Source organism: Pinus tabuliformis, chromosome 1_2 (assembly GCF_031772625.1).
Source record: "Pinus tabuliformis cultivar Carrire ecotype Pingquan chromosome 1_2, CPIR1, whole genome shotgun sequence".
NCBI lineage: Eukaryota > Viridiplantae > Streptophyta > Pinopsida > Pinales > Pinaceae > Pinus > Pinus tabuliformis.
Window position 1 is genome coordinate 968,356,771 of NC_142298.1, and position 24,991 is coordinate 968,381,761.

Here is a 24,991-nt window from a genome sequence, read left to right on the forward strand (position 1 = left end):
CAGTATCCATTAGACCACATTTTCCTGAACTGTTGAAAATTGATGGAGTAGAAAAACAAATCACATTACCTGATTATAATATGATGGATGAATTAAGAAATGTTTGTATAAAAATTCATTTGTTGCAATCCATAAAATAAATACCAATCTTCGCAAAAACAATCAAGGAATTAAGTACTCAAAGATCAAGAAGAAAAAGAGAAGACATAAAAAGAATTAAACTAGTTTGGAAAATTGTAGACATCATGATGGGGAAAACAACAATACAAAAATATATAGACCCAGGGAGCCCCATTGTGAAAAATCACATCAATGGAATTGAAATACCAAACACACCAATTTATATAGGAGCAGCCATAAACATAATGAGTAAACAAGTTTTGGATTCACTTAGGCTTCCTAACCTTCAATACACACCAACAATATTACAATTAGCATATAGGTCTGTGATTAAGCCTGATGGTGTGTTAGAAGATGTTTGTGTATCCTTAGATTCTTGGGAATATCCTGTCGATTTCATGGTCTTAACACCCAAGAATAATCTAGGAGAACATCCATTAATCCTAGGAAGACCTTGGTTAGCTACTCAAAGTTAAATTTAAATCCATTAAGGGCAAAAAGACCTTACTCCTTATGCAATTTATTACAGTTAAATTGCACCAGTAAAAATTTAACTCAAACAGAGCTAAATTATACTGTAACTGAGAAGGAGTTCTTAATTGTAGTTCATGCCATTAACAAATTCAGAGATTATATAACTAGCTATGAAACTTTCATTCACATAGACTATTTATCCATTAGATACATCATGAATAAACCAATCACTAATGGAAGAATAACAAGATGGCTCTTATTGTTACAAGAATTCAACATCACCATTCTAGATAGACCCAGAAAATAGAATACAATTGCTGACTTTCTATCTAGAATTCAGAATGATAATAATGATCAATCTGTGGAGGATAAATTTCCTAATGAATATATTTTTGCAGTACCTACTAAATCACCTTGGTATGCAGATATTGCTAACTATTTAGGTACATGGAAAATATCATTTCATTTGTCTCCTAGAGAAAAGAGAAGGATAGTCCAAAACAACACATCTTATTCATGGATAAATGAAGAATTATACAAAACAGAACTAGATCTCATCACCAGAAGATGTGTTCGAGAAGGTGAGATATCGGAAATACTTAAAGCATGCCATGATGAACCATGTGGAGGACATTTTTCTGACATAAGAATTGCTTATAAGGTCATACTTTTAGGATATTATTGGCCTTCCATTTTCAAGGATACCAAGGAATATGTTAAAAGATGTGACAGATGTCAGAGAATGGGCAAACCTACTCTTTCAAATGAAATTCCATTGCAGCCGCAGGTACTCATTAAACCGTTTGAGAAATGGGCACTAGATTTTGTTGGTCCAATAAATGCACCTTCAAAGCAAAAAAGGTATATTCTGGTATGTATTTATTATGTCACTAAATGGGTAGAAGCTAAAGCACTTCCTTTTGCTTCTCAAAATGTTGTAGTTTCATTTATTTTTGAGGATATTTTCACTTGTTTTGGTGTTCCAAGAGAAATTGTAACAGATCAAGGAACATAGTTTACATCTAGATTAGTGCAAAAGCTTGTGGAGCAATATAAAATCAAGCATCGGAAGTCCACTCCATACCATCCACAAGCTAATGGACAAGTTGAGTCTACAAACAAGGTGATTGAAGCAATTCTTACCTGTTAGTGTCAGTCTTTACAGCCTTCCTCCAGTGATCAAATGTGCTCTTACATAGTGATTTTGAAATGTCAAGGTCAAATTTTGTCATTTCAGTGAGTCTTCAAGCAAAATTTGGTCACTAGTTATTAGGTCTAGGGTTTGCTTTCACTCTTTCCAAAGTTTGCCCAAATGTCAGCCTATGTCATCATTCAGCTGAGTCTATCATCATTCAGAGGGTTGTCATTATCATGTCAGTGTCTAATGGGTCATTTTACACCATGTTCATGCTTCAGTTGTGCCTAGGCAAGCTCATTTCCCTCTCCTAGGGTTTTGAAAGCTAATTTCTCTTGGATGGTCAAATTACCGGCAAAACTTGTTTCCTGATGTTCATACACCTTCCCCTATCCTTAAAGTACCTTATCAAACACTTCCCATCCCTTACATCCGCCAAATTCCTCATTTTTGCACAAACCCTAGTTTCTAGCTACAACTTGGCAATTTTCTAGGTTTGGCCTGTGTTTTGTCCTTTTCGACCCCTTCCCCTCACTCAATCTCTGAGATTCCACTTTCCCCTGCTTCCTAACATCCCTCCCCACTCCCAAAAATTTCCCCAAGAATTTAGAAGCCCTCTATCCCCTTCATTTCGCTCTATTTCGACAAAATCCCTTGTTTCACACATCGGGACAAGTCTCACTCAAAAGCTGTTTCTGAGCAATCAAAGATGAATTTTGCAAAACTGAGAGAGGTTTTTGTCCACAACATGCCAAGGAAGAAAAACATCTTTCACTTTTTACACAGGTGTCATGGTTTGAGATAAATGTCAAAAATACTGGCGAGAACGAAGGTGCTCCAAGGACGGTTGGCCAAAGCACAAAAACAAAGGAAAACGCCCGATCCGCTCCAAATTTTGGCCAAAGCCTCTTTGACTGAGCATGGTACTTGATTGGGGACTCCCAGCCCAAATTTCAAGAAATTTGGAGAAAATTTTGTCATTTGTGAATTTTTTGGTAAAATTACAGGTTTTTCCCAAGAACTGGTCTCACCCCGGGTGAGACCAGTTTGGAGGACTGCTCGGAATTTTGAAAACTTGGCATTTTTGGAAAGGGCATGCAAAAATAAAAATTACCAATGCTTGGGAGAAGTCTGGTTTTGAGTTTTGAGCCTCCAAAAGCTCAAAATACATCAAAAAAATGACTTTCTGCCCACTTTTTGAGTTGCAGAAAGTGACCTTGGGAGAATCAACTTTTGAGGGGTCAAATCAACACCAAATTCAGAAATTCCACTTGGGATGGAAAGTAGACAGGCCAAGATTTCCAATGAGCCATCTTGCACCTGATTTGGACCAGTGGAACCCACTCAAAAACAGCTGTGAAGGGGCGCGACCAGAACTTCCAGATTTGCCAGAATTCACATTTTTGGTCAAAAAACACTGTTTTGACTATGGTTGACCATTTTTACTTGTAGATGATGGATAAATGTAATATTTTCATGGCACTTTGATAGATTTTATCTCTCTTTACCCTTCTAGAAGCTTCCATGATGTAAAAAGTGAAAAATTAATGCATGGATGAGTTAGCTAAGTAATAGAGGCAAGTTGTTTGGCTGCCTATTTTCTAGTTCTTAGTTTAGAATTTGTTCAAACTGCTCCTAGAAAGCTGAGCTCGACCCCTAGAGGTGGGGAAAGGAGTTAGATGGTCTAGATGGTCTATATTATGCTCTCTCCTTCTCATTTTGATGGTTGGACTCTTGTGTAAGGAAGCTTCATTGTATATTGTGCATCTATTTCTGCAATTGAAGGCAAGGAAAGCCAGGGTTTTACAGACATCTTTGAGGATTCTTGTGGATCTGATTGTTGATGGTGCGTTCTCTACATGTTCTTGTAAGTTTGTTTATGTGTTTCACATCTCTCTTATGCTTCTAAATTGGACAGATGAAGTGGTAAAGTTTGAACTCATGTTTTGACATGCTCAGCTTTTTAGTTTGTTCAATTTTAATGTTTTCTACTGTCTAGAGAGGATTCGAATTGTGTGTTTGCCCTCTTTAGCTTCTCCTCTATCATCTCTGATCATCCATCTCAGATTAAGACATCAGCACTCATTCCTACCTTGCCCCTTAGATCCCCCTGTGAAAACTGTGCTCAATCCCCGCACTTTGAATTGCACTTCCACCAATTGCCACCAAAACCCCCACAAATCATCAAATCAAACCCCTTATCAATTTACTAGCCTAAAATCTTTATTCTTAATTGGTCAGCCTAATCCTATTGAAAGATCTATTAAATCTGACCCGAGAGAGCCTTCTCATACCTCGTAGGGCTAGCTACGAGGTGAAATGGTTTGATGTAGCCTTGAGAATTTGTCTATCTCAGCCTAGGTGAATTCCAAGCGCTAACATAGTGGCGACCATACTGGGGAGAACATATTAATCGTTTGCTCATTGTCGTGTTATTTCATAAGTCTTAGACGGAGCCTGAAGTTACGCCAGGAGCCTTCGAAAACGCTCTTGTTTTACATCAGCGCAAGTAGATAAACGCTGCTTCAGTCTATCTCCGTGGGATTTGTGAACATAGCGCTTCATTGACACTTTACCCCAGTACATGTATCAAGTTCAGATCTGATTGTTGATAGTGAACAGCGATCAGACACTTGAAAGGCTGAAATCATTCACTGGCGACTCCTTCACTGAAAACTCCAGAGATCGATGTTTCATGGTGACTTCACTGCAGATAGATCAGTGGCTTTGAGATTTTCATGATGGACCTAATTGCAAGAAGATATGCTCCCTTGAGCCGAGATCACATTCCTGGTTTTCCAAATAAAATTCCAAAGGTAGATTGGTCAAGGAATCTGCCTACATTTAAAGATGATGGTAAGAAGGATGCTGCTCTTCATCTAGTTAGATTTCATATGCATATTCGCAAGTTGAAGGTGGATTTTCCTGAAGATTGCTTGATGAAGATATTTTTGGCCACTCTAGAAGGTGCAGCTCAATCCTGGTATGAAAGTTTGCCGCCTACTTGTATTTACTGTTTAAAGGATTTTCATGCGATGTTCATTGACAGATATAAGGACTCTTATCCATCATTGAATTTAGTTCAAGACTGTTGCAAACATGCTTATAGTTTTATTGAAAGCCTTGAGAAGTTTTATGAGGATGATAATTTTATGGATGAAGAGATCATGGAAGCCCTGTATGAAAAGCCGTTGCAGCAGCACATAGAAATCTTAGAGGATACTTGTCAAGATCAGCAGGTTGAAGATGGCCATATGGCTGTAATTGATGAAAGAGAAGAGCTTGTTTCAGATCTGCCCACAGAAGAAGACAGCGTGCAAGGTAGCCAAGATTCAATTTTAGAATGTAATGCAGTCAACTCAGCTATTTCAGATCAAAATTCAGATCATGGTGACCAAGCATACCTTGTGTCGAATCCTGAAAAGGAGAGTTTTGTTGTTGAGATCATGGACAAATTTCTTGATCCAAATGTCCTTATGCCACCGGAACTAGATCTTCATGAGGAGGTCATTCATTCAGCTCATGAACAGCAAGATGAGATCTTTGTTCAAGTAAGTGAAAACTCTTCTTTCAATCATAATTTGGATAGTTTGAATGCCTTGTCATATGAAGATAATTATTGTTTAAGCAAAAGAAAACAAAAGGCATTGTCTCCTTTGTCTGAAGAGGAGATAGATCAGCTTTTGAAAGGTCTTGTTACAGCCCAAGCTACAGCAGATTCGCAGTGCGCACACAGTCAAGAAAGTGTTGGGAAAACTTTTTCCTCTGTTGAAAAAGATGACTGTCTTATAGATCAGCAAATAGATAATGTTTTCCTTCAAAAAGATGATAATCCGGCTGCCATATCATTTGAAGATGACCTACCATATTGTCAAACTACTGAAGATCATAGCATTCAGGATTCCATTTCAGATTCTTCCTCATATGTCTCATGTTTTGAAATGTTATTTCAAGAGGAGATTTGCTCACCTACTTGTTCAGAATTTTTTGAAGCCCATGAGCATACTTTTATCGGAGCACATGATGAAGGAAGATCAGAGTTTGAAGCAAAAGACACCTTGTTCTTTCAACATGAGGTGGCAGTGGCAAATCTTCGTGTTTTTCACGATCCTCTAGCAAGTTTGTTGCAGCCAGCAGTGATAGTGTTTATTGCAGTGTTCAGTGATGAAGGAGATCACGGTCAGCTATGTTTTTGGATGCCCAGGGATAGGTTTGTAATGTTGACCAGAAGATCTGATAAGAAGAATCAATCAAGAAGGCATCTGCTTGATTGGTTGCATTGGCATTTTGATATAGTTTGATAGTATTTTGTCTTGTAAGAAACACAGGTGGTTGTCATCATGATTTCAAATCTTGATGGACTGCTGCCCTTCTCTTGTTTTAGTTAAGTCGGTCATGAGTCATTTGTGTTTGGTTTGTTGAGTGAGTTTTTTCAAGTTATTTCAGTTTGCCATCGAGTCGGTTTGAGTCAAGTTCCAGTTAAGTTTCAGTCAGTTTTCAGTCAAGTTTTCATTCAATAAATGAGTCAAAGTCTTGTGTCGTTTGCCGAAATAATGACTCCATCGCCCAATGGTTGAAAGCACTGGTCTGCTCTCCCAAGAGGTCTGAGGTTCTTGGCACCTCCAAGGAGCTACCATCCCCATTGGAGCCAATGTTAGTGTCAGTCTTTACAGCCTTCCTCCAGTGATCAAATGTGCTCTTACATAGTGATTTTGAAATGTCAAGGTCAAATTTTGTCATTTCAGTGAGTCTTCAAGCAAAATTTGGTCACTAGGTATTAGGTCTAGGGTTTGCTTTCACTCTTTTCAAAGTTTGCCCAAATGTCAGCCTATGTCATCATTCAGCTGAGCCTATCATCATTCAGAGGGTTTTCATTATCATGTCAGTGTCTAATGGGTCATTTTACACCATGTTCATGCTTCAGTTGTGCCTAGGCAAGCTCATTTCCCTCTCCTAGGGTTTTGAAAGCTAATTTCTCTTGGATGGTCAAATTACCGGCAAAACTTGTTTCCTGATGTTCATACACCTTCCCCTATCCTTAAAGTACCTTATCAAACACTTCCCATCCCTTACATCCGCCAAATTCCTCATTTTTGCACAAACCCTAGTTTCTAGCTACAACCTGGCAATTTTCTAGGTTTGGCCTGTGTTTTGTCCTTTTCGACCCCTTCCCCTCACTCAATCTCTGAGATTCCACCTTCCCCTGCTTCCTAACATCCCTCCCCACTCCCAAAAATTTCCCCAAGAATTTAGAAGCCCTCTATCCCCTTCATTTCGCTCTATTTCGACAAAATCCCTTGTTTCACACATCGGGACAAGTCTCACTCAAAAGCTGTTTCTGAGCAATCAAAGATGAATTTTGCAAAAATGAGAGAGGTTTTTGTCCACAACATGCCAAGGAAGAAAAACCTCTTTCACTTTTTACACAGGTGTCATGGTTTGAGAGAAATGTCAAAAATACCGGCGAGAACGAAGGTGCTCCAAGGACGGTTGGCCAAAGCACAAAAACAAAGGAAAACGCCCGATCCACTCCAAATTTTGGCCAAAGCCTCTTTGACTGAGCATGGTACTTGATTGGGGACTCCCAGCCCAAATTTCAAGAAATTTGGAGAAAATTTTGTCATTTGTGAATTTTTTGGTAAAATTACAGGTTTTTCCCAAGAACTGGTCTCACCCCGGGTGAGACCAGTTTGGAGGACTGCTCGGAATTTTGAAAACTTGGCATTTTTGGAAAGGGCATGCAAAAATAAAAATTACCAATGCTTGGGAGAAGTCTGGTTTTGAGTTTTGAGCCTCCAAAAGCTCAAAATACATCAAAAAAATGACTTTCTGCCCACTTTTTGAGTTGCAGAAAGTGACCTTGGGAGAATCAACTTTTGAGGGGTCAAATCAATACCAAATTCAGAAATTCCACTTGGTATGGAAAGTAGACAGGCCAAGCTTTCCAATGAGCCATCTTGCACCTGATTTGGACCAGTGGAACCCACTCAAAAACAGCTGTAAAGGGGCGCAACCAGAACTTCCAGGGGCGCGACCAGAACTTCCAGATTTGCCAGAATTCACATTTTTGGTCAAAAAACACTGTTTTGACTATGGTTGACCATTTTTACTTGTAGATGATGGATAAATGTAATATTTTCATGGCACTTTGATAGATTTTATCTCTCTTTACCCTTCTAGAAGCTTCCATGATGTAAAAAGTGAAAAATTAATGCATGGATGAGTTAGCTAAGTAATAGAGGCAAGTTGTTTGGCTGCCTATTTTCTAGTTCTTAGTTTAGAATTTGTTCAAACTGCTCCTAGAAAGCTGAGCTCGACCCCTAGAGGTGGGGAAAGGAGTTAGATGGTCTAGATGGTCTATATTATGCTCTCTCCTTCTCATTTTGATGGTTGGACTCTTGTGTAAGGAAGCTTCATTGTATATTGTGCATCTATTTCTGCAATTGAAGGCAAGGAAAGCCAGGGTTTTACAAACATCTTTGAGGATTCTTGTGGATCTGATTGTTGATGGTGTGTTCTCTACATGTTCTTGTAAGTTTGTTTATGTGTTTCACATCTCTCTTATGCTTCTAAATTGGACAGATGAAGTGGTAAAGTTTGAACTCATGTTTTGACATGCTCAGCTTTTTAGTTTGTTCAATTTTAATGTTTTCTACTGTCTAGAGAGGATTCGAATTGTGTGTTTGCCCTCTTTAGCTTCTCCTCTATCATCTCTGATCATCCATCTCAGATTAAGACATCAGCACTCATTCCTACCTTGCCCCTTAGATCCCCCTGTGAAAACTGTGCTCAATCCCCACACTTTGAATTGCACTTCCACCAATTGCCACCAAAACCCCCACAAATCATCAAATCAAACCCCTTATCAATTTACTAGCCTAAAATATTTATTCTTAATTGGTCAACCTAATCCTATTGAAAGATCTATTAAATCTGACCCGAGAGAGCCTTCTCATACCTCGTAGGGCTAGCTACGAGGTGAAATGGTTTGATGTAGCCTTGAGAATTTGTCTATCTCAGCCTAGGTGAATTCCAAGCGCTAACATTACCAAGATTGTACACTTACATAGGAAGGACTGGGTAGAAAAGCTTCTAGAAGCTTTGTGGGCTTATAGAACTACATGGAGAAGTACTACAAGACATACTCCCTATGAACTTGTTTATGGGAAGCAGGTCTTACTTCCAATAGAGTTCCAGATCCAAACCTATAAAACAACAGTCCAGTTGGATCTTGACTTATCAGAAGCACAAAAGCAAAGGATGGGACAACTCAATGAGCTTGATGAAATAAGACAAGAAGCCTTCCAGAAGACCAGCCTAGTTCAACAACAAAGATCCAGATGGCATGACAAGTACATTAAAGAAAGAAAATTTCATCCAGGAGATTGGGCATTACTCTTTGATTCAAAGTTCAAAAACTTCCAAGGAAAATTCCAAACTCACTGGCTTGGACCTTATGAAGTTGAAAATGTCTTTGACAATGGTGCAGTTAGAATCAAGACTATTGATGAAGAGAAAATTCCTCTTTTAGTAAATGGACATCGACTTAGACTTTATCAGAAGCCATTGACAAAAGAAGAATTTGTCAAAATTTTCCAAGACAATTCAGAATTGAAGATGGTTGAGAAGAATTCTTCTTCTTTTCCACCTTAGAATTTTATTTTTCTCCATAAAAAATAATATATATATATATATATATATATATATATATATATATATATAATAAAAATAAATAAATAAATAATAATGTATAAACATGAAAACCAATAATGCTTATACATAAAATTTAAAGTGAAAACCAACTTCTGTTGGCACCTTAAATTTTCTCTCTTTACCATTTCTTCCAAAAAGAAAATTCCTTTTTTCTAAGCATCCCTTTCTTTTAAAAATCTCTCAACTACAGAATTAGTGACTTTCTGCAGCTCAGACAAGTTTCTGCAACTCTAATAAGATTTCCGTAGCCAATTTGACAGGAACACTTGGTGGCTCAAATTGAAGAAATAATTTACTCCTTTCAAGTGCAAAGTACCTGCAGAAGACATCAAAGGACAAATAAAGGTTAGCAAATCAGTCGAAGGTATGTGACACTTTAATTTTACAATAAGGGTTAACATATTGCATATATGAATTATGTGGACATAGCACTACCGGAATAAAACGAAATCATTGCAAATCATGGGTGATAGTTGCTTGTCAAATCCATTATAGTCCACCATTTTAACTCATGTCTCATCCTCATTTCGAATCCATCGATTTGATCGCTGAATCATTGAATTGAATGTGTTCCAACGACTAACTCATTTCCGCAAACCTTCATTATATTCACTCGTTCTCTCATCCCTCTAATTCATACATCCTCTCCATCTCTCTCCATCACAGAACGAAACCCTACCAAGACCATTTTTCCCTGTCAAGTAAACAATTCTTGAGATAAAAACATCTCTCAGCATGGGTGTTATTGTTCGAACAGAACCAACAGGAAATAAGATTTTGGAATGATACCCTCAGACCAGGGAACTATTACAGAAAGTACAATGGTTAAAATTCATAGAAATTTTTTATGGTTTCCACAGGGAGGTAATGAAAACTTTTGCACAATCTTTTGATAAAACAGAGGTTGAAATAGGTGATGTCAAGTTCGCAGTAACAAAGTCCATGATTGCAGAAGCCATGAATTGCCTAGAGATGGAGAAAAGTGGTTCAAGAATAGAGGAATCGAAGGGGGAGATTGGAAAATCTTCTTGAAAAACCTAAACATGGACACTACCATCTTCAGAAAAGGTATTCCTAGTTCTGCCCTCAAAATTAAATGGAGAAATTTGCTCCTTGTACTTCAGAAATTTATTAATTGCAAAGGTCGATTTAGGTGTATGTTTTCTACCAAATTAGGATAATGATGAATTTCCTTGAAGAGAATCAAATGAATCTTCCATACTTTCTCTTGCATAGCCTTAAGAAAATGTCAGTGAATGTTCAAAAGAAAATCCAGTCTATAGACAATACAATGTACCATCATGGATTGATAAAAATCTTGATTGAGTTTCATCTTCAAAGCATAGGTGACAATTGGGAAAATTTTCTAGTAAGAAATCATTTTGAAGAGAAAACCCCTGAACAACCAAGTGGTAGTAGAACCCTAAGGGGAAGAAAGAGAAAAATGGAAACAGTAATAGAACAAGAACCATAGTCCCAACAAGAATTATCAGAGGATGAACTACCCATTATAGATATTTTGCAGAAAATGAAAAGAGGGAATTTTAGAAGAAAGAAATCCAGCAAGAAAATAGAGGTTTTACCCCAAACCAAGATCCTTCCTTAGAAATAAAATCTAAAATCTAAAGAGAATAAAACTCAAGGATTGCCAACCACAGGTTTGAGAAGAAGCACCAGATTGAACATAGTGAAAGAAGCAGCCTTAGGAGTTGCAGAACATATCGATCTTGAGTTGAAAGAGCAATATGAAGGTCTTGAGGACTCTCCAAGAGAGTCACTGAGACTGTCACCAAGGTTATCACCACCTCCCTTCAGTTCACCTCCAAGAAGTCCAGTACAAAGTTCAGACATTGATCCTGTTCAACAAGAAATTTATGATTACATAGAATCATTAGAGAGGAAGAAAGCAACAACCAAAGGATCAATCCAAAGCCTAGAAGAAGGAAGTAACTAATTTAATGAGCCACAAGAACCTCTAGCATTTAATGTTTTGAAGCAAGAAATCTTTCAGCTACAAACATTAAACATATACCTCAAAAATGAAGATCAAACACTGAAGGCATAGAATGGAACTCAAATTTCCAAGAGTGATAACCTTATTCTTCACTTAAGTCTATGGTATAAAAAGAACAAGAAATTGAAGAAAGAAAACAAGGCAATGAAAAGAGAAATCATTAACCTGAAGTATAAGATCCTTATGAAGAAACCAAGAATGGTGGTGGCTGCCAGGAAGAAGAAAAAAGTGAAATATGGATGTGATAGCAAGGATGTATAGGAGAATTACAATGATGTCTTGTATGGGGACATACAAAACCTCCAGTGTGGGGGAATGTAGAGTCCAAGAACTGCTTTACCTTGACACCCGTTTTGCCCATATTTCCTCCTTTTTCTTATTGCTATCATCCAAATAAATGTAATAAATATAAGGTTTTCTTAAGATAAGCACTTATATGTCCTCTTTTTCATATTTTGTCAATATGCCTTATTGTTTTATTAAAGTTTGCATTCAGCTACATAATTGACCTGATTTTGTAGCTAATCCACAGATCCAAAGCTACTTCCATTGTTAACAAGGTTCAAGTGCGGCTCAGCAAAGGAGTATATGGGTAGATAGAGAATGATCCTCTCATGGATTTCTTCTTGTTTACTCGAGCCAATCCATCAAGATGATCGCACTACAACACAGTCAACCATGACAATCAACCGCAAGATAATGTGCTGGAACAGAGTCCGAGACTCGAGAGATATTATCGATTTTCTTTTTCAATAGCAAATCGATGAATAAGCGATATGATTTGGTTTGATAAGGATTGTAGCGAAGATCCTTAGGCTTGAATTTCTCATGTTGTTAATTAAAAACTCTATAAGAACAATGGTCTCTCTGTGTTAAGGGTGCGCCACCGTATGTAATTTTGAAAGCATCATGTAGAAAATATTTTCTAATTAATGATCTTGGTTCATACATTTTATGTTGCGTTGATTAAAGCTGTTGACTGCCTCATGGAGGGCCCCTGCGTGCAGATCAGGTCTTTGACTCACTGCAAGTAGATTTTCTTTTATTTCTTAGATTTAATTTGTGGATGCTCTGTTTTTATATTTTAGGATGAAGTTCAATGGAGTTCACAATTAAATTGATCTCTGCATCAGTAATTTCATTTGCTTTATACCTAGCATAACTCAATCATTTCGTTTTCTTTCTACCTAGTATAACTCAGTCATTTCGTTTCATAGTTTAGCTATTTCATAGCTTAGCAATCTCATTCTTGTTTTACTTTTGCATTGAATTAAGTTGCAGTAGTTAAGAGTGACAGTATTTTCTTAGCATCTGAATTCAAGCATCCTTCATTTTCCAATTTGATAAAATAGGATCTCCTTCACATCATTACATTCTTTCATAATTAGCCTTGTTTAGCTGCAACGTAAAAAAATCCAAAAATAATTAAAAACAGTTTAACTAAGTAGATTCATTGAAAATAGTTAAAATCATTATTTAACCATCCTACAAAGCTCAATTCAATTAGGATTAATTTTAGAATAATCAATTAACAAATCTCAAAGATAATACTCTAATAAAGATAGTAACATCATGTCCACACTAATTTTAGATTTAGACATTAACCATAACATAAACACCTTAACAACATAAGTAACTTCTAGCACATACAATGCACTTGTACTTTGTTAGTTTACCTATCCTGGTCGATAATTTATGCTTACAATTTAAGAACATTAAAATTAACTAAACACCATCAAAAATGCATTAGAAGCTCCAAAAATATAGCAATAAAGATCCATACATCAAAGTTAATCCCAAAGGCATCCAAAAATATCCTCAAATTGTAGGTCCAAATTCTCTAATGAGGCATACTAAAATCCCAAGTGTGATAATATGATGAGACAAGGTCTCTCCTATTTATACAATAACTATGAGTTCAAATTTTAAAATACAAAGCCCCATTTACATGCCTAATATGTTAAGTAACCCACCCATGGTTACAAGCCAATCATGATAGCTCAAAAATCAAATCGAAATTCCCTCCTAGGCACATGCAAGGTTGATGTCATGCATGTGTGGATGCCTAGGGGAGCAGCGTTGAGGCCTTATGTGCTAAAAATGTGAGAGAGGGCCTCAAAAATCACAATGAAGAGGGCGGTACCCTCATTATGTGGAAAAAAATCTCCAAACCCCTATTTGGTCTTTGTGGGCTCCAAATGGGTCTCTGAGTGGCTCAAGATAAAGTTGATGCTCCATCAATGATGGCTAGAATATGACACATACCCTCCCATGTCTCCCTAGGAAAGACACAACCTCCTCTGGGCCTTGGAATAGCTGCCAAGTGTTGAGTGAAATGTGTATTTGACTGGGGAAATGTGGTCCAAGTGCATCACCATCTCTGAATAACTGGGGCATGAGCAAGCAAATGGTGGTTTTGAGGAAGCCCATGGTGTGGCAATCAATGCTCTGCATGGATGGAGACACATGGATCTCAAGGCTCACCCTACAAATACCATTATAGTCCTCTAGAGGGATTGGATCCTATATAGGGAGGGAAAGTCCAAGATGAAAACCCACCTGCAATCTTGTATAAGATCCAATGCATCCCCTCACCTTCAAATACAATGATTCATTAGTGCAATTGAGTAGATAAACCAGATAATCAAGGGAAGAAGTGGACACTTCACAATGGGTTTTCCTTCCAAATTTGAGGCTTTGAACATGTACTAGTGTTACCTTCATGGGTAGGAGAGGTTAATTAAGGACCCTATTAGGTGGTTTCAACCTCTAAGGGAATGACAGGTTCAAGTTACATCCTTCAAATGATAGGTTTCATGTGAAATAATGATGGAACGAAATGTGGACAAAGGGAAGGTTCCAAGCCACATGCCATGGTACAAGGGTAGATATAATGAGGAAATTAGGAGGGATAAATCATGGTACATGAGTTACCCTGACCTTTGTTTTTCCACCCTCCTTCATTTGGTTTTTTCCTTTTATTTATTATTATTGATTTTACTGCTCAGGGCTCTAGGGGATGAGAGCATGATGTGTAAGATATAACAACGATTACCACACTTAAGGTGGGGAAGTTCATCACCCACCAAGGGTTTGGGCATTCATGGGTTCCTTAATGATGCAAGGGGAACTCATAGGGGCCTTAGGAACCAAAGTGATGGTCATAATGATGGGGGGTATAACTCATGTTCAACTTTTGGCCACGTGCTAAATTTGATTGTCCTGGCCATATTTTGCATTTTGTGGTACATTTCCTATTGTATGTGGCCATATTATGCTTTTATATTTCTTTTTAGCCACATCAACCTCTGGGGCATCGTTCCAGGCCTAACCCAAGGTGTGGACAAGGGGAAAGGGAGGCTAACACCTTGTGGACCCAATGGACAAATGTGGACCCAAATAAGGAAAATGTGATAATGGATTGTAATGAAGGGAAGTGAGATATATGGTATCGGGAAGCGAGACCACGCAACCAAAATCAAGGTTTCCCATGTAGTGCCACTCCTAAAGCTAATAGCCAATAAAGGAGATCCCACAGGACTAGGATTCAGGATTAAGCCCCCTAGTTGAGGTAAGGAAACAAGATTACAGTCAAAGCCCTTCCCTATTTAAAGTCACCTAACAATCCATGCCCATGTGTGCCTAAGAAAAACAAGCATAAACACCCAATTAGATAATGAAAATCATACCTTTGGGATCGTATTCCCCCCTTCAAACATACAATCATGACATATGAGTAAGGGTATGCAATGGTTGGCTCAAGTGGTGGAGAATATTAGCACAGCAAAGCTATTAGGTGGTTAGTGAGGGGTTGTTGGTTGTTGGCTGAAGACAAATCTAGGAGAAAATTCCCCTATGGGGTCACCCACTGGTGGTGGGTAACATCTCGCTTCAACTGAGACATGAGCTCTCAATAGAGTGCACGAACCATGAACTTGAACAGGGAGATCTTGAGAACACTAACAATCCTCTAAGACTGTAGACCTGTTACCTATTGTTGAAGACTTAATTTCCTTCTTTTAAATACCCTTTTACCTTCATTTCCATCCTTTTTCATGATAGTTTTGCTACATTTTAAAGTTAATAGGTCAATTCAGATATGCTCAAACATAATAAAAGGTATCATTCATTCATGGTCTATAATTTATTGTTTCTTTATGAAATTTAATCAAAACATCTCTATAGCTACCGAAATGCACTCATTCTGCAGCTAACCAAAGATTATGAAACTACATCCATGATTAGACATGTTCCAACATGTTTGAAGAAGAATAAAGGATATAGGTAGATGGAAAATGTTTGACACATGGACATCCAACTATTTTGTTGATCTGGTAACTCACAGGGTTCGAGAATTTTGATGGTCAAACTAGAAGTCAATTCTGGTTATAACAATCGACCCTTACGCAGTAGATCGTGGCATTGTCAAGTGAGTGTGGGAATGAATGAGAAAGGCTTGGGATCAGAATTATGATGTGTCAATCTGAGATTTTCTCATGATTTTCTCTTCTCGTATAAATCATGAGAAGTAGATTGCTATTTTGATTTAATCAGTTAGTTGTCAAATCTAAACTTATTTCTCGGCTTATAAGTCTTCGAACTATTATTTGAAAGGCATTATAAATAAGCCTTGAAACAAGATAATTGGGACATTAAGTTTGTAATCATTTGTTCGTATTAATACAAGTACTTTGTTCCTATAATTTGAATGCGTCTTTAATCGATTTGATTTGAATCCATCACACCTTACACTCAATGGGAGGGCCCCTGGAGAGCTGTAAGATAGTTTAGATGTTTTGATTTTATTTTTGTTTCAATTAGTTACAGTTCGAGTTTGCATATTAGTTTATCTTCATGTTTGTTCACTTATTGATTTTGTTGCATACGATTGAGCGCTCACTAAATTTAAAAACAATCAAAAATATTTTGAATTGTCTTCATTTAGATTTTCCACTTTGTCCAGATTTAATTGTTTGAATTAATTTAGTTCTCCATTGTGCACATTAGTAATCTATCATAAATTTCATTTTGATTAACTGGATTTTGAAACAAGCTTTGATTCTGCTGATAAAATAGGATTTTAATTCATTGCAATAGATTAAGATTTCATTTTAGCAAGTAAATTAGCTCTTTCAATTTGATGCTATTAGAATAATCCTTTTGATTTTATGCAGTTAGAAATAGACCTTTCCATTTGATGCAATTAGATTAGTCTTTTCAATTCCATGCAATTATATAGTCTTTTTCATTTCATGTAACTAGAATAATCCTTCCAATTTAATGCGATCAAATAGTCCTTTGTTCAATTCAGTAGAATGATCTTTTCAAATTGATATTGCTTTTGAAAGCATACTTCGTCCTTTCAAGTTTGATAAAAAAACATGTGCGTCAAGTTGAAATGAGTTAATCTTGATAATTCATTTTTAACAATTTCCTTTAACTACTTCTTCCTTCAAAATAAAAAAAAAATAGAATTCCTAACATATATTGTGAACATGCACTTCACAATTACACAAATCTTGGTTGGCAATTAATGAAGTAATTTAACTACCAATTAAATTACCCAACACCTGCACATCACAGAGTAGCAAACAAAAGCAACATGTGTCCAAGGCGTAGTTTGATCACCCCTGCTTTCATCAAATAATAAAACCATACAAGAAATAAAACCTACTCTAAATGCAATTCTAATCTAAATTCATTTAATCTAGCATGGGAACATAATATGATGATGTTAGGTATGCAAAAATCAATATGCATGCATCCTACTCTAACATGCATGGCTACCTTATGCAAATGTTAAGTGTAATCATAAAGCCAATGCAACCAACATATCATCCAATTTGTTATCACAGTTTAGTTTCAAGATAAATACTTCAGGGGTAATGGATTGCAGTAGTTGTTTAAAATATTCCACTGAAAATTTAAGCACGCTGATAGATAATTTTTCAGAACTGGTTCAAAAAATTTAAAAGTATGGCACTCACAAATCAAATAGCAGCACTCTGTTGTTCCTATAAAAGGTAGTAACTTTGGGTGTGATTTCCGGACATATGGAAATGAATTTTTTAAAACTAAAAGAGGTTTTTATTTGTAATGGAACCATTAACAAAAACCTCTCTCAGTTTTCACACAACTATCACAGTCTGGGAGATACAAATGCATATTAGGACCCTATTTTTCAGGAATTTGCCAGAAAAAAACTCATAGACAGTTGTTGATGAGCCACCTCATCAATTCCGAATTGGGGATCAGATCTTACCATCTCCTTGATAATTTAAAACAACAAACTAAAGATATATGAGGATGTTTTTAGATCTATTTCTTTTGGATCTTAACAATTGTTTTGATATTTTAGATATTTTGTAATTAAAGTTTCCCTAAAAGTTATGGTTTCAGTTTTTGTAAGTTTTCTATAAAGTGGATCACGAAATGAAACCAAGGGTTGGATTTTGGCACATAAAAGACTTATTGTGTATATGTTATTTTGATATATATAATTTTTTCGAGACAAAGTTCTAGACTTATATATTCAAGACTCTTTAGTTGTGTTTATCAATCAGTGTTCTTTGTCATGTATGCCTTCTTAGTAAATCTCATATTTGTTATTTCTTCATGTTTGAAATACATTTTATAAACAATGGAATTCATACTCTATGCTCTATTGTTTTCAGTTTCAAATATATGATTTTATCCTCTAAAGTTACACATATTTCATTAATTTTCTTTGTGTAATGGGTTGTCTTCTTATTTTTGCTTACCATCTAAATATCTTGAAGTCTAAATAAACTTGGTACATGCCTTTGATCTTTGTATGTATTACCCAAGTTCTTGGAAATTTTACTAGTGTCAACCCCATGAACCCATGCCCAATGGTTAAGGTTACCATTTTTCCAACCAAGTCCATCAATTTTACAAGTTAAATCTAGCCACTAAGCATATGAGTGAGTAGTTATTGTAGTGACCCTGAGTAGCAAACTCAAAGAGAGATCCCTCTTGAGATTGGAAGGGCCATATTTCAATCCCAAAGTGGTTTAAAGGTTACCTCAATGAGTTTCTTTCCATAATCAAGGAAAACTTCCAAGTGATAACAACTTGGCACCATTGTTGAGGAACAAGGGTGATATCATCCCTAGGTAGTATGACAAAGAAGTAGTTTTGATTGTTGATGGTGAACATTTGTCATACATCAATCAAATCATGCATCATTCACCTGGAAAATCCATTCTTAGCTTAATTTAGAGATCAAAACTTTCATGATGACTCCACTGGCCGAAGACTCAAGTGTCTGAATAACTGTTTGGCAACTCCATTGTCTCGAGATGGATCCACAATATGTAAGGTGTGATCCTATGAATCATGCTCATATTCTTGGCTTTCCAAATCATATTCCTCATATAGATTGGCAATCATATTTGCCAAGATTCAAATATGAGGATAGGGATGATTTTGTGTTTCATTTGGTTAAATTTCATATACATGTATGAAAGTTAGGGGTCAACTTTCATGAAGACACTTTGATGAAAATATTCATTGTCTCTTTGGAGGGAAATACATAGTCTTGGTATGAAAAGTTACCATCTGATAGCTTATATTCTCTTAGGTATTTTCACACAGTAGTTTATGAGAAATAAAAATAACATTATCCATCCTTATTGCTAGTAAAAAATTGTTGTGAGCATTTTGAAGTCTTCATTTAACATTTGGAAAGTGTTTATGGTGACGAGGAGTTTATGGATGAAGATATTCTAGAAACTTTGTGTGAAAACTCTTTCCAACATTATGAATAGAAAATAGAGCATAATTATTATTATACTAAGAAAAAAATTTAGCAGATAGTGTCTTCTCCCTTAGCTGAAAATGAAGCAGATTAGAACCTTAGTTTTGTAGACAACCATGATAATGTACAATAGGTTTGTTCTCTTGTGATTGATCAAGATATTCAACAGTATTTTCAGATTTCAAATGACCAGGAAAGGGATGAGGATAGTTAGTCAGTTTGTTCTTCATACCATTCATTTTCTCAGTTTTTGTCTCATGAAGAAGTATGTGAAAATCATATCTCTGACTTTGCATGCATAGAAACATAGAGTAGTGAGACAACACATAACTCAGAGTTTCAAGAAAGCTACCAGCAAACAATAGTTTATCCCTTGGTTGTAGATGAAATTGATCAACATCTTAATGATGAAATCCATGTTACATCCCATGATATTAATGAAAATTTGCAGCAACCTTTCCAGTCTTTATGTGACCAAGAGCATGAACATAATCAATCAAGTTGTTCTTCATTTTCTGGGTTTTTATTTCAAGAAATGATATATCAAAATCAAAATTTTGAAATTACATGTATGGAAACTCTAAGCAAAGAAATCATTAATGATCATAGCTAACTAGAGTTGCAAGAAATTAGTCAAGGGGAGCAGGTTGTTTTTTATCCCTTTGATGATGCAAGACCTATTTTTGAATGGAATTCCCTTGAAGTCATAAATTTAGAAATTTTGTATAATTAAGATTGTTGTTCTTTTGAATTGCATGAAGAAGACCCTTTAGACATTCTTGTCTTACAAAATGTTAAGGTTTGATTTCAAAAACACACAATGTTTTTCCCGGGGTGCATTATAAACAAAATGAACATTTTGTTGCCATTTTTTAGGATGATCAACTTAATCACACGAGACATCCAACAATTGTGAAGGAAGGATATCCTTGTCTTTTTGTTGACCATCAAGACAAGGTAATGTTTCATACTTTTGAAGACTCTTTTGTCAATCTGCTACAATCATTAGAGAAGGTGGGTTTTGTGTTATTCAATATCACAAGATTAGGATTCAAATTTCATGTTGAGTTGTCATTCTACAAGTTTTTTTTCTGCTTGCAAAGGCTAAATGCAAGTTTCAGTCAAGGAGCCATTTGCTTGATTGGTTACATTGGAAATTTTGCATTACCTGATTGAACAAATATTTTCAGTTGTTAGAGTAGGTGTGATGAATAAGTTCAACACTCTAAGCATCCCTTTCAGAAGTGGGTGTTTTCAGATTACAACATTGGTTGTTTTCAGCTTCAAATTTCAGTTTGCTATCAATGTTTCAACATTTAGTTTCAGTTTGGATTACAGTTTGGTTTTCAGTGGAATTAGGCTCAGGTTGTTGGTTTCCAAAGTTTGGGAGCCGCCCAATGACTAGGCACTTGGTGTATGGGGGTTCATGCTACCTCTCAAGGTGACAACATCCCCGTTGGAGCCAGTTGCTATCACAATTTAATTTCAGGTTAAAGACTTTAGGAGTCATGGCTTGGAGCAGTTGTTTAAAATATTCCATAAAAAAATTCAAGAACATAGGTAGATAATTTTTCAACGTTGGTTCAAAAAATTTAAAATGGTGGTGCTGACAACGCTCTGTTTTTCCTATAAAAGACAATAACTTTGGGCGTGGTTTCCGAACAGATGGAAATGATTTTTTAAAAACTAAAAGAGGTTTTTGTTAGGAACAAACCCATTAACAAAAAAGTCTCTCTGTTTTTACACAGGTGTCATGGTTTGGAAGATTCAAATGAATCTTTGCAGCCCATTTTTTCAGATTGAAATATTAAATGGTTTCATGTTTTAATGATTAACTTCCGGCACACTTTTTGAGAAGTTGAGATTGAATTTTTCAAATCTGAAGGAGGATTTTGTTGAGAACAAACTTATTTACAAAAAAAATATTTTTTTTTACACGACTATCACGGTTTTGGAGATGCGAAGGCATATTTGAACCCTGACTTTCAAGAAATCACCAAAAAAAGCTCATAGACAGTTGTTGATGAGCCACCTCATCAATTAAACTTGGGGATAAGATCTGTGACCATCTCCTTGATAATTCTTTATGGCAGAAGTGTCCTCAGACACACAATTTTATTAATCAGAAAAGAAATTACATAATAATTTTGCATGAGTTTACACACACACTCCAACACTCTTACAATCAGGAGAATGAACTATATATAAGCTTAATTTCCTAACCTATTCTAGTTACGGACTACTTGTTAAATTAACAAGTGTCCATTTAAAATAAATGAAATTCTAACCAATCTACTAACTCTACTCCTAAATTGGAGTCTAAGATACGACATTATTCTAGATGTCATATATTTTACAACAATATTCTATTTCTAGGTGTCTCCAATATTTAATTAAATATTCTATCCTAACTTTGTGAACTATGAATTTTGTATTTTGGATCATCTAACATTCCCCCCTATGATCCAAAGATACATTACAACAAATACCAAGTTCATCTCTGAACTTAGTAAATTTGATCCTGCCAAGTGGTTTTGTGAAAATATCGGAGACCTCATCTTCTGAAGGACAATAAACTGGCTTGATGACATCTTTGGAAATGATCGATATAATGTGATGATACTTGGTGTCCACATGTTTTTTTTTGGAATGAAAAACTGGATTCTTGGAAAGCTTTATGGCTGACTAGTTGTTGATGAATAATGATGTAGCTTCTGCTTGAGGAATGCCCAAATCTTGCAAAACTTTGCGCAACCAAACAATTTCACATGCTGCTTCCCATGCTGATATGTATTCTGCTTCGGTTAAAGAAGTGGCCACTATAGCTTGTTTCTTGCAACTCCAAGATACTGCAGCTGACCCCATGTTCATTAAATAACCGGAGGTTGATGCTTGATCATCAATACTGCCAGCAAAGTCGGCATCTAAAAATCTGCCAAGTACAAAGTTTTTAGTCTTTTTGTAAAGAAGACCAAAATCTTTTGTTCCTTGGATATATCGTAGAACCCTTTTGGTTGCATTCCAGTGGCTGTCTCATGGTTCCTGCATAAAGCGTGAAATAATACTAACTGCATAAGATAGATCTGGTCGAGTCGTTGTCAGATAAATCAGGCTGCCAATCAACTGTCTATAAGTAGTGTTGTCCACCTTTTCCCCCCCTTCAAATTTTGAAAGTTTCAAGTTTTGTTCCATGGGGGTAAGAACGGGCTTGCAATCCTGCATTCTGAAGCACTGAAGAACTTTTGTTGCATACTTACTTTGAGAAATGAAAATATGATGTGGACATTGGAATACTTCAACTCCAAGATAGTAGTGAAGTAGTCCCAAGTTTGTCATCTTAAAACCTGCATGTAACTCCTTTTTCACCTGTATAATATGATCATCATTGTTTCCAGTAATGATCAAATAATTTATATACATAACAAGAATCACCAGATTTTGACCCTGTTGACGTACATACAAAGTATCATCAGATTCACTTCGTTGAAATCCAACTTTCCGAAGGTATTCATCCATTTTGGCATACCAAGCTCGTGGAGCTTGTTTTAACCCATATAAAGCCTTAATTAGTTTACAGACTTTATGTTCTTGCCCTTCAATTTCAAAACCTGGTGGTTGTGTCATATATACATCTTCCTGTAAATCTTTGTTGAGGAAAGCACTCTTTACATCCATCTGATGCACTTTCCATCCTTTTTGTGCTTCTAATGCGAGTGTTAAGCAGATGGTGTTCCATTTTGATGTAGGAGCAAAAGTCTCCTCATAATCAATGCCTTCCTGCTGCGTAAAACCCTTAGCCACAATTCTAGCTTTATACTTGTCAATTCTCCATTTTGGTTGTACTTAATTCTATAAACCCATTTTCATCCGATGGGTTTAACATTTTGAGGACAATCAACAAGTTTCCAAGCGTTGTTGTCTTGAACTCCCTTATATTATTCAATCATTGCTTGTTTCCATTCTTTATATTTTACTGCTTCTTTGTACGTGTAGGGTTCAGTTACATCATTCGTGATCAAGGCAAAATTTCATTCATTCCTGGTGGACCCCCTTGTTCCTATTTTATTTTTCTCATCGGGCCTTACATCTTTCAAAAGTTGAACAACCCATTTTGGCAATTGATGTTCATTTATTTGAGACTCTGAAAAGTCACCATCATTATAAAGAGGATTAATGTAAATAGAGGTACGTTGATCAACTGCAGATTCTAGGGGCAAAGAATCATTTTTAGAAGAACTACTGCTACTAGGACATTTTGATGAACTGCCAGAAGACCCAGACTATGTTGGTGAAGTAGAAGGACTCGATGAATCATCTTCAAAAGAAAGAAAATCAAGTTCATACTAATTTTGTGAATTTGGTTGACTTTGAACGTTTCCTTTCCTTTTATCTCCTTTTGTTTCCAATTTTTGAAGAATATGTTCTATTTCTTCAACACTCTTACTCTCAGTTTCATAAAAAATTACATCTCTGCTGACAATAAATTTCCCATTTGACAAAAGCCTGTACCCTTTCTTCTCATCTGAATATCCAATCATTGTGCATTTCAAACTTCGTGAGTCAAGCTTAGTTCGTTTTTCTTTTGGAACTAAGGCATAACACACGGAACCAAAAACTCTAAGGTGTTTAAATTTAGGTGTGAAACCAAACCATGCTTCATAAGGTGTGATTCCATCCAAAGAAGCAGTGGGAGACCTGTTCCTTAAGTAAATAGTTGTATGGATTGCTTCTGCCCAATAAATAGGACTTAACTTTTTAAAAGTTAACATAGATCTCGCCATTCCTAACAAAGTGCGATTCATTCTTTCTACTACTCCATTTTGTTATGGAGTGTAGACATTTGTAAGATGTCGTTTGATCCCATTGTCTCTGCAATAACTTTGAAATTCATTTGAAGTGAATTCTCCTCCATTGTCAGTTCTAAGAGTGCCAATCTTTTCTTTGACTTCATTTTCAACAAGTTGATGAAAAGTTTTAAACTTTTCAAATGCCTCTAACTTATGCTTCAAGAAGTAAACCCATGTCATTCTGTTGAAATCATCAATAAAGAGTAAGAAATATTTGCAACCTCCTAGAGAAGCTTGCAAGGGTCCACAAATGTCACTGTATACTAATTTAAATCTCTTGTTCGCTCGCCATGAACTTGTTGGGAAAGTTTCTTGACTTTGTTTTCCATAAATGCAAGCTTCACATCTTGCATTTTCTTTCTTGAAGATAGGAAGTCCCTTAACCATTCCTTGTTTTTGCAGTTGAGAGAGACTGCCAAATTTTAGATGTTCATATCTCACATGCCATAATCTGATAGGTGCAATGTTTTTGTTGGTTTCCCCTGCAAAGTCAGAATTCCTTGGAATAACTGTTCCTTTCATTCGTAACATTTTTCCATCTTCATATCCTGTCATCACTATTTTCATGTTTTGTTTGATTGAATTAATTTTAACTAGGCCATCCTCCAAAACCACCTAATGTCCAGCTTGTTGGATTGAGACTAAAGACAACAAATTCTTTTTAAAGGTGGGTACATACCATACATTTGAAATCAATCTTTCTCCAATGTCAGGAAGATAAACTTTAACGACACCTTTTCCATAAGGAGTATGTTTTGTATCATCAACAAGAAAGATTGAACTAAGGTGGCATGGTTGGAAGTTCCAAAAGAAGTCTTGTTGAAAAGTCATGTGTTGAGTTTCTCCTGTATCTAAAATCCATGCATCTTCATAATCACTTTGAAAAAAAGTGGAAACTAATGTTGTTG